This window comes from Rhinolophus sinicus, chromosome 16 (assembly GCF_057876585.1).
Source record: "Rhinolophus sinicus isolate RSI-liver-muscle chromosome 16, RSI-T2T, whole genome shotgun sequence".
Lineage (NCBI taxonomy): Eukaryota > Metazoa > Chordata > Mammalia > Chiroptera > Rhinolophidae > Rhinolophus > Rhinolophus sinicus.
The window spans coordinates 128,553,313-128,563,206 of NC_142516.1; the positions used below are offsets into that span (position 1 = coordinate 128,553,313).

General features: G+C 37.9%; 1 pseudogene; it reads right to left on the reverse strand.

Moving 5' to 3' along the window:
* Window positions 1-7,960: 7,960 nt before the first annotated feature.
* On the reverse strand, window positions 7,961-8,448 carry LOC109453451 (small ribosomal subunit protein eS17 pseudogene; annotated as a pseudogene).
* Window positions 8,449-9,894: the final 1,446 nt, after the last annotated feature.

Consider the following 9,894-nt stretch of genomic DNA (forward strand, 5'->3'; position numbering starts at 1 on the left):
CGCAGAGCTAAGATAAGAACCTAGATCTTTTTACTACTGGTCTCGTGACTGTTAGTCCCTGCTGTCTTTTGGTTGACCTTAGTTTCTTTTTTGCTCTAAAACTTCCCTAGTCTCGACACTCTCGTATTGTTTGGTTCTCTCAGAACGTGTTCCCAATCATCTTGTGTCTTGATTTCTACAGAAATCCCATCACTTGTCTTGTGAGGCACACTCAGATGCTTCAGGAACAGAGAAGTTAACAGGTCTAGAAGAAGGCCATATAGAGGGGTGGGAAATGTGACAAACTGGAGAGCACATGCCGCATCTAATGGAGAAAAGTCTACTCAGCTCAGATGGCTGTGGCCTTTAGGAGTGAGCCCAGGGATCTCAGGTCTCCTGCTTTTTCAGGAGACACAAGAAATCTGGATTTTTTTTACATGGAATTTAAAGATATTAGCACAATTTTTGTAAAGCCTGCGATTACTAACCGAAGCATGTCTGAGGGCTACAGCCAGCCTTCAAGAGATCAGTGCGTGATCTTTACCTTAGACGGTCACCTTTTCATGGTCTGACAGAAATGTAATAGAAACATTTCAAAAGGCTTTCTTGCTTCATTCAGGAATATATTTGTTCAAAAAGATGACAAGTAAAAATATTTGTTCAAAAAATGACCGTAATGAACACCAGTATAGGAGAAATTGTTAGCCTTTCTTTACCTTTTTACCTGAGTGATTATTGTACTTGAAAGCAGACCTTGGGGCAACTCTGGAATTTTGGAGGGGGACCGGACAGAAATTGCAAAGTGCCTCAGGAATGAGCTACAAATTCTCAAATTTTAAACTGATGACTTCCTCAAAGCCTCCTGGAACCTTGTATTGCTTTTCTTTTTCCGCCAACAAAGAGCCAACAATCACTGTAGTTGTTTTGTTTATTGAAGAATCGAGATTTTGCGGTGACTGTTTTCCCACATTTCACTGATACCTAAAGTAATACAACTCTCTCCAGAGGTGTTGCCTCTTTATGGAGGTTTAGAGCTGAAGGGGAGAAAGCTGCAGCTGTGATGGGTGACAGTGGGGAAGAGAGGCGAGCTCTTGTGATAGAGACAAAGTGGTTGGGCAGGAATCAGCGAAATTAGTTGTCCCCAGGTTTGGATGCTCAGAATCTTACCTTCATATCCAAATAGTGCCTATATCTTAAATACATATATTGAACATTCAGGCCCCAATTGCTGATAGAATAAAATGTAATATTTTCTATTCTGCCTCTATTGTCCCTATCAGATGTTGTTATCCATAACTTTTTTACCAGAATTTTTCTTCTATTGTATCCTGTCCATGTTATTCTCTTTTTTGACTCCGAATTTTAACTCCTACTCTTCCTTTGGACTAGAATATCCTTTCTCTGTCACTACTAAATCATACCTGCTCTTTCAGCTTATATTCTTTTGATTTTTCCTTTTCTGCAGTTATTAGTGTTATGTGGATTATTAATCACACATTGATTTATGTTGTATTCTAAATTAAAAGGGACTAAATTAATATGCAAAAGCAAGTGTATTCCTTACAAATCTAATTCAAAACTATAGTTTTCCAATTTAAAAAATCCTTCATTTTACCTCCCACAGCTAGCCTCTAATCTCTTACTATTACATTTTCTGACCTTTTTATACACATATGTACACATATATGCACACATTTACATGCGATCATTTTATTGATCACCAGTGAATGAAAAGTCATAAATAATTTCTAAAATTATGTAACGTGTTTTCTTTTTATGTGAAATTGCTGGAATACAGATGTCATTGATAACATTCTCAATACTAGAATTACTCCAAGTATGTAGTTGGGTAATATTTCTAAGTTTGAAGAGCAGAGAAAGGCTTTAATGAAATTAATTCCTACATATGCTACAAATCCACACATCACTCTGACATGCTATGACTGAAAATTAAGAGCAGTGTAGTGGATTTTTTAGGTCCAAGGGTATGCACATTTTGAAGGCTTTTTGATATATATTGGAAAATGGCAAATTTTCATCTGTTCATCCTTATTCCTGCAGTGTGAGAAAGGGTGCATTTTTCCCCACCCTGCCAAGATAAGCGATGTCTATATCTATATGTCTATCGTGATTATCTGGTTTCATTGTTCCTTTAAGCCCCTTCTTACTTGTTATCCTTGTGCTTTGTGTTGTACAAAGAGCCTTCTCAAATATCATCTCCTTTGATCTTTACAATAAGAACAAGAGTAGGAAGGATATTTTTCTTACTTTACGAAAGAGAAGATCAAAATTCAGAGAAGTCAAAGAGCTCACATAGTTTGCATGATTAGCAATAGAGTTCAGAAAAGAACTCAGCTCCTCTGTGCCTTCGCGGGTTCTCTCAGGCACCCCCAAATGTTTCCCTTGGAGAGAACTGTGTGGGAGCAAATGTCCCCAGGACTCCTGGTCTGAAGGCTGATGTGGAGTTGGGGATTCCAGCCTGGCTCGGCAACTGCTGGCCCATCTGAGGATCCTGATGCTCTCTGGAACTTTCTTATTTGGACTGCCTAGGGGCCCTCTAATATTTCACTGGCTTGTAAGGGCCACAGGTTTTGATTTTGCTTCTTCCGTTTTGAAATCTTGTTATTGATATATCAATTTTAATAAAGCTTTTATTGTATTTTATATTTTTAATTAAATTTTCTTGGGGTGACAATGATTAGTAAAATGACATAGGTTTCAAGTGTACAATTCTGAAATACATTATTTATAACTAACATTGTGTGCTCACCACCCAGAGTCAGTTCTCCTTCTATCACCATATATTTGATCCCATTTATCCTCATTTACCACCTCCCTCCCCGCTTACCCTCTGGTAACCACTAAACTATTGTCTGTGTCTATGAATTTTTGTTTCATTGTTTGTTTGTCCTGTTCTCTTGTTGCCTTCGGTTTTATATCCCACATATGAGTAAAATCATATGGTTCTCAACTTTTTCTGTCTGACTTACTTCACTTAGCATAATAATCTCAAGATCCATCCATGCTGTCGCAAATGGCACTATTTCATTTTTTCTTTTGGCAGAATAGTATTCCATTATGTATATATACCAAATCTTCTTTATCCAATCATCTATGGAAGGACACTTTGGTTGTGTCCATGTCTTGGCCACTGTAAATAAATAGTGAATATAGGAGTACAAATCTTTATGGATAAGTATATTTTCAGAATTTTTGGGTAAATACCCAGGAGAGGGATTGCTTGGTCATATGGTAATTCTATTCTTAATTTTTTGAGGAACCTCCACTCTGTCTTCCATAGTGGCTGTACCAATCTGCATTCCCACAAATAAGTATGACGGTTCCTTTTTCTCCACAGCCTCTACAATACTTGTTACTATTTGTCTTGTTGATGCTAGCCATTCTGACTGGGGTGAGGTGATATCTCATTGTGGTTTTCATTTGCATTTCTCTGATGATTAGTGATGTTGAGCATCTTTTCATATGTCTATTGGCCATCTGTATGTCTCTTTGGAGAAATGTCTCTTCAGGTCCTCTGCTCATTTTTAAATTGTTTTTTTTGTTGTTGAGTTGTATGAGTTACTTATATATTTTGGATATTAGCCCTTTATTGGTCATGTTGTTTGCAAAAATCTTCTCCCATTCGGTTGGTTGCCTCTTTATTTTGTCAATGGTTTCTTTTGCTGTTCAGAAGCCTTTTAGTTTGATACAGTCCCATTCATTTAATTTACCTTTTACTTCCCTTGCCTTTGAGGTCAAATTCACAAAATGCTCTTTGAACCCAAGGTCCGTAAGTTTGGTATCTATGTTTTCTTCTATGCAGTTTATTGTTTCAGGTCTTATGTTTAGCTCTTTGATCCATTTTGAGTTAATTTTGGTACATGGTGACAGACAGCAGTCCAGTTTCATTCTTTTGCACGTGGCTATCCAATTCTCCCACCACCATTTATTGAAGAGGCTGTCTTTTCTCCCTTGTATGTTTTTGGCTCCTTTGTTGAAAATTGTCCATATTTATGTAGGCTGATTTTGTTTCCTAATGAAGAGTATCGTCAAGGACACATAGAGGAGAATGAGAAAGACTCAATAATCACAGTAGACCCTGTGACCTCAAGGTAAGGGGGAAAATTAAGGGAGGACAACTGCAAGCATGAGGAGGAAGAGGTCTGGTGTGTGTGCATTTCAGTGACAGACTGGACAGTCAATGACTGCTCTTCCCTAAGCTGCTAGCCAGCGTTAGTGGAGTGATGGAGATAGCCCCGCTCCTCTAGCACACCAGGAAACCTTGCTAATGTAATGGAAATGATAATTATTCCCAGTCCTGAGCATTTCACTTCCTCTGGACCGCAGGAGTATTAAAGTTGATTAAACACATATGCTTTGGGTAGACAGCAACTCCAATCACATATGGAGTGATCAGACCTCTTTATGCTTGGGAAGAGGGAGATGCTAGACCACAAAAGCCAGGGAAAGGCAAAGCTGGGTGTAGGAGACAGGAAATGAAGGAATACAAGTTTTTTTTTTTGTTGTGGGCAAGACAGCACCAAAAACCCAAAGATATCATCATCATCATCATCATCATCATCATTTTTAATTCCTCACATCTCTGTACAGAAATAAAAAAATCTCAAAAATGCTTATTAAAGGTAAAATTCAATTTTAATGATTTTAATAGAATTTGCAATTTCCCTTGCCTTTCTTTCTACATATTTGACAAAGGTGACTAAATTATACCCATTTGTCTAAATTTGCAGTTTGGGTACAAATGTATGTGTATATGTCATGGATTACGGGTGGGAAATACTAGTACATTTTACAGTGTGTTGGAAATGACTGCATGTCCTTAGGTCTCAATTTTTTTAAAAAATGCATTTTTAAAAATTACGGTTCCATTCTGCAACGTTCCTCAAAGCCAAAAAGTGATGTTTGTCTCATTCTGAATCATATTTTTAATTAATCACAGTTTGATTTTCCACACCATCAGCATAAGGAAATATTAAAAGACTACTAGAAATTTGCTTTTTGAATAGTTGATGATGGATTTTTATATAAAACTTCAGAACACTCCATGACCTATCTCTCCCAGTCCTGACGTGGAGAGGGATAGCAGCCTGCAGCTTCACTGGCATAGATGGACATGGTGATGCCAAGTGTAGGCTGGATGGCAGGATGGGTGATGGGCAGTGGTTGGCCCAGTTAATCCTCTGGGGCTCTAGAGGTATTTTGTTTGGCCACATTGTGCTGGGTTCACAAGAAGGAAAATCCCTCCCCACTTCATGTAGTAGAATATAGGTATTATGTCTATGAGGAATGAATTTATATAACTGGGTACACAAAAGCTTTTACAAACTATTTTTAATATTAAATTTTTTAAAATGTCTGTTTTTACCAATATTGGCACTTCTATTTTTTTAACTCTCCCCTCCAAAAATTTTTGTTGTTTGTTGTGTTCTAATTAAGAAAAATGTAAGGAAAAATGTTAAGGTCACCCCAATCCTGTCATTCAGAAGTAACCAATGTTAATATTTTCATGTATTTACCTTTTTGTGTGTGTTTGCCTATTACTTTGGACAGAGTTGCAATCTTAAGTATTTATTCTCCATGAAGACATAGACAAAACTTAAATGCATATTGCTAAGAGAAATAAGAATTTACCTTGATTGTTTTATATAGGTGTTTTCCCACATCTTAAAACTATTTTAAAATACAATTGTAATAGTTTCACAAACAAATTACCTTTTAAAATAATATTCATTTTTCTTGATTATGAAAGTAACAAATATTAATATTAGAAAAATTGCAAATTTTTTTTTTTTTTGCAATTTTGTAAGTCACACAAGAGCCCATCAAGTGATAAACAATTACTAATATTTTTTGGTGTATTTCTCTCTCTCTTAATCTCCTTCCCCTTCCTTTTTCAACACATGTTATACACACATGATTATCTACATGTGTGGGTGTGCCAAATTTTGAAAAAAATTGAAACGATTGAATTTTAATCAGTTTTGAAACCTAGTTTGAAAATTTTCCAACGACATTACAAAATCATTGAATACCTTAATTTAGTTGCTACATTATATTTAATTGCATGGATGTAACATAATTTACTTAACTAATCTTCTATTGTTGATATTTAAATTGGTTGCAACTTTTCATTATTGCAAACACTGAGCAAACTGCATTCACATATAAAAATCTGTGAGCCCATCATTATGGCCTTATGTAGGATAGCTTCTTAGGAGTATAGTACGGCTATAAAAGAAGCAATGTGAGGCTCCTGCCTGCAGAGGATTTCCCAGTTTTCCCTGTTACATACGTTCCTAGAGGATTTGAGAGGGCTTGCCTCTCTGCTCTCCATTTCATGGTCTCCCCTGTATAACTCACTGCTGCTCACCTAGCCAGCAGTGAAAAGACCAGCTATTATTCCCATTTTTAATAGATGAAGAAATAGTGGCCCAGGTAACCTCACCAGACTTACATGGACAAACAAGCAGTTAAGAGGTGTAGCTAAGTGACTTGAATCTTAACTCAGTGCTAGATCCTTAAAACAAAATAAAGTAAAACAAACACAGTTTGTGATGCCCAGAGGCAATGGAACTGATAAAAAGCAGCAAAAGAGATGAAGTCAACAGGTTTTCTGGCACTTTCACCAACCAATTGGAGACTCTAAAGGGAGGGACAGAAATAGCTGTTGCTCTGGAATGTAATTGCCTGGGTCTGTCTAGGGAAAAAAGTGTGAGAGCTCTAATTTGCAGAATCACAAACTAAAGTGCTTTGAAATGTACTTTGAAAAAAAGAAATCAAAGTGCTGAGACAGCTTTGTTCCCCAATAACCACAATAGAAATTTAGTATAGTTATAGTTTTTAATCAGATGTTCAGGGAATCGGTGTGGCTAGTCTCTTGATGGTGGTTGTATGTATTTTTTTTAAGAAGGAGCCTGACAGAAGTTCCTTAGGATGAATGTTTCTGACCTAGATTAAACTAACAAAAAGCAAAACTCAAGCTGTTAACCCTTTGATGGCTCATTGTTTTTCAAAGGAAGTCTCAGAATCCTTAACACCAGACACCCGATCACTAAGTTTAGCACAGACACTAGTGAATTCTATTCTGCAGCTGCCCCCTGATCCTGCTGCTCAACATCTGGATCAATTTCCTGAGTCCTGGCAGCCTGAGCTGCTGTCTCTGAGGGATATTTACTCCCACACAGCTGTTAAGCAGTAGGAGCAGAAAATCAACTCGGATACAATTAATACCATGTGGTAATAGGGAGACGTCACGAAGAGAAACAGTTGCTGAATTGATTCTGATGTTGCCGAGGAGGGTAACTATAATGATAACGGTGATTAATATAACCATTGCTGGGTACAGACTCATGGAAGGAGCATATTTTTATCTAGCCTTTGTGTATGCTGTCGCAATCTTTTATGCTCCAGTTACCGACACAGAATATGCACAGTTGAAGATAAACTTTGCTTTGGTCTTAGTTCTCTATATAATCGACGAAAACACATTCAGTATAATTCAGGTAGATGATGGGAAGACACCCAAATGCCAATATGATTTCTTTTTTTCTGATATAGATAAAGCCTTGTCTGAAATTGCCAAAAGTCTCACAAACAGAATCTCTGAACAAGAACGGTCAGACTTGAAATTGAGAGGGCCTGAGGAGACCGATTGCTCAGAACTCCTCCCTATCTTGAGGGAGCACTATTAGAACTCTTTAACTGAACACTGTATCTCCATTACTTATGGGAGTTTCTCCATGGGTACCCTCATTGTACAGGGGGGTGGGGGGCACAAGTCTTTTTTGTGGACCTGCCTTGAGAGCTGCAGACCATTTAGCAGCTGCAGGTTCTACATGAGGTTGGCCCCCAGTCATTGTGACAACCTATTATGTTCCTGCACTTTCCAGATTGCCCTCTCTACGAAGAGATCCATTGACCTAGGCAAAGGGGTCACCAAACTTTGTTCATTTTAATTGCCTTTTTTTTTTTTTTTTTTTTGGTTGTCCATGGTTTATTGAAACTATGACAGCACAGAAGGAAGATTCAAACGGCTCCACGAGGTGTTTTGAAATTCATCCCAACTGTAGGCTGAGTGACCTGCAGGTTGGACAGACTGCCAAAGTCCAAGAGCTTCAGCATTTCCTTAGTGTCTGGATCAACTTCAATGATCTCCTGATCCAGGGCTGAGACCTCAGGAACATAATTATCTCTCCTTTCTCTCTCCTCTTCCTGCAGCTTGATGGAGATACCTCTTACCGGGCCTCTCTGAATCCGCTTCATCAGATGTGTGACATAGCCAGCTATTTTGTTGCGGAGCTTCTTGCTCGGAATAATGGCGATCTCCTCGCACACGCGCTTGTTCGTGTGGAAGTCATTGCCCAGGCGCGTGTAGTACTTCTCGATGATGACCCGGGCCGCCTTCTTCATGGTCTTAGTGCGAACGTGGCCCATCTTGGCGGGTCCCTGGTGAAAGAGCTTAATTGACTTTTAAGGTTGGAAAGAATAGTGGAGAACTGTGACTTCAACTCTCCTTATTTCACTGATGGAGTGTAGAGATTTGTGATCCTTTAAGATTCTCCCTTAAAACCGATGCCTAAAACCCTACCACTGGAGGTTAAGTTATGCATGGGAATATAAAAGCACTCACTCTGGCATCTTATTACCTGGGTTCAAATCCTGGCTTCCCCAGTTCTTAGTTGGGTGATTATGGACACATACTGAACTTATGCTGCATTGTTGTTTATGGTTAAAATGGGGACAAAGTAGTACCTACCTCCCAGGATTGCTTTGGTGATTAATAAAGTCATCATCACACACAAGACAAACACAAGATGACTACTCCATAATAAGCCTTTGCTTTGTGCATGTGTGGGTGCGTGCAAGTGTGCTTTGCATTTATTAAATAGAGCTGGACTTCAGTTATGTAGTAACATGGCTGCCAGAGCTAGCCAGGCTTGTGACCCAGGGTGGTCCTGGCTAGGAGGGAACAGCAGGGGAGACAGAGCTGCAGCTTGCCAAGGACACCTCGGATGTTAGCTATGCTTATTATTATGCTCAGTATTCTATCTATCTCTTATAGATTGCAAATGCACTGGGAGGAGAAACAAATCTTGTTAGAGCCTTCCTCTGATTGAGTAGCAGTCAGCTAGTCAAAACTAGTAGTTGTGTGTCTCAGAGATCTATTGTAGGCTAGTGGTTCTCAAACTTGACTGTAAAGGGGTTATTACAAATACAGATTCCTGGGATCTGTGTGCTTGGATTCCAGTGTTGTCTGCTGGACACAATATTTTGCATTTTCAAGCCAACTTCCCAGGTATTCTGAAGTAAATGTCTAACTTGAGAAACATTGACCAAGAAAATGTTTTCATTTTTTAAAATTTTGTTTTAAAAATTATTTATTTATTTTAATTTTTCAATTGCAGTTGACATTCAATATTATTTTATATTAGTTTCTGGTGTATAGCATAGTGGTTAGATATTTACATACTTTACGAAGTGATCCCCCAATAAATCTAGTACTCACCTGACACTATACATAGTTATTACAATATTATTTACTATATTTCCTATGCTGTACTTTACATCTTCATGACTATTTTATAACTACTAATTTGTACTTATTAATTTCTTTAATTTTTTTCACCCAGTCCCTCAACTCCCTTCCATCTGGTAACCATAAGTTTGTTCTCTATGTATGAGTTGGTTTCTGCTTTTTTATTGTTTTTTTTTCTTCTTTTTCTTTATTTTCACATCTAGGTGAAATCATATGGTATTTGTCTTTCTCAGTTTGACTTATTTCACTTAACATAGTACCTTCTAGTTTCATCCATATTGTCACAAATGGTAAAATTCCGTTCTTTTTTATAGCCAAGTAATATTCCATTGTATATATGTACCACCTCTTCTTTATCC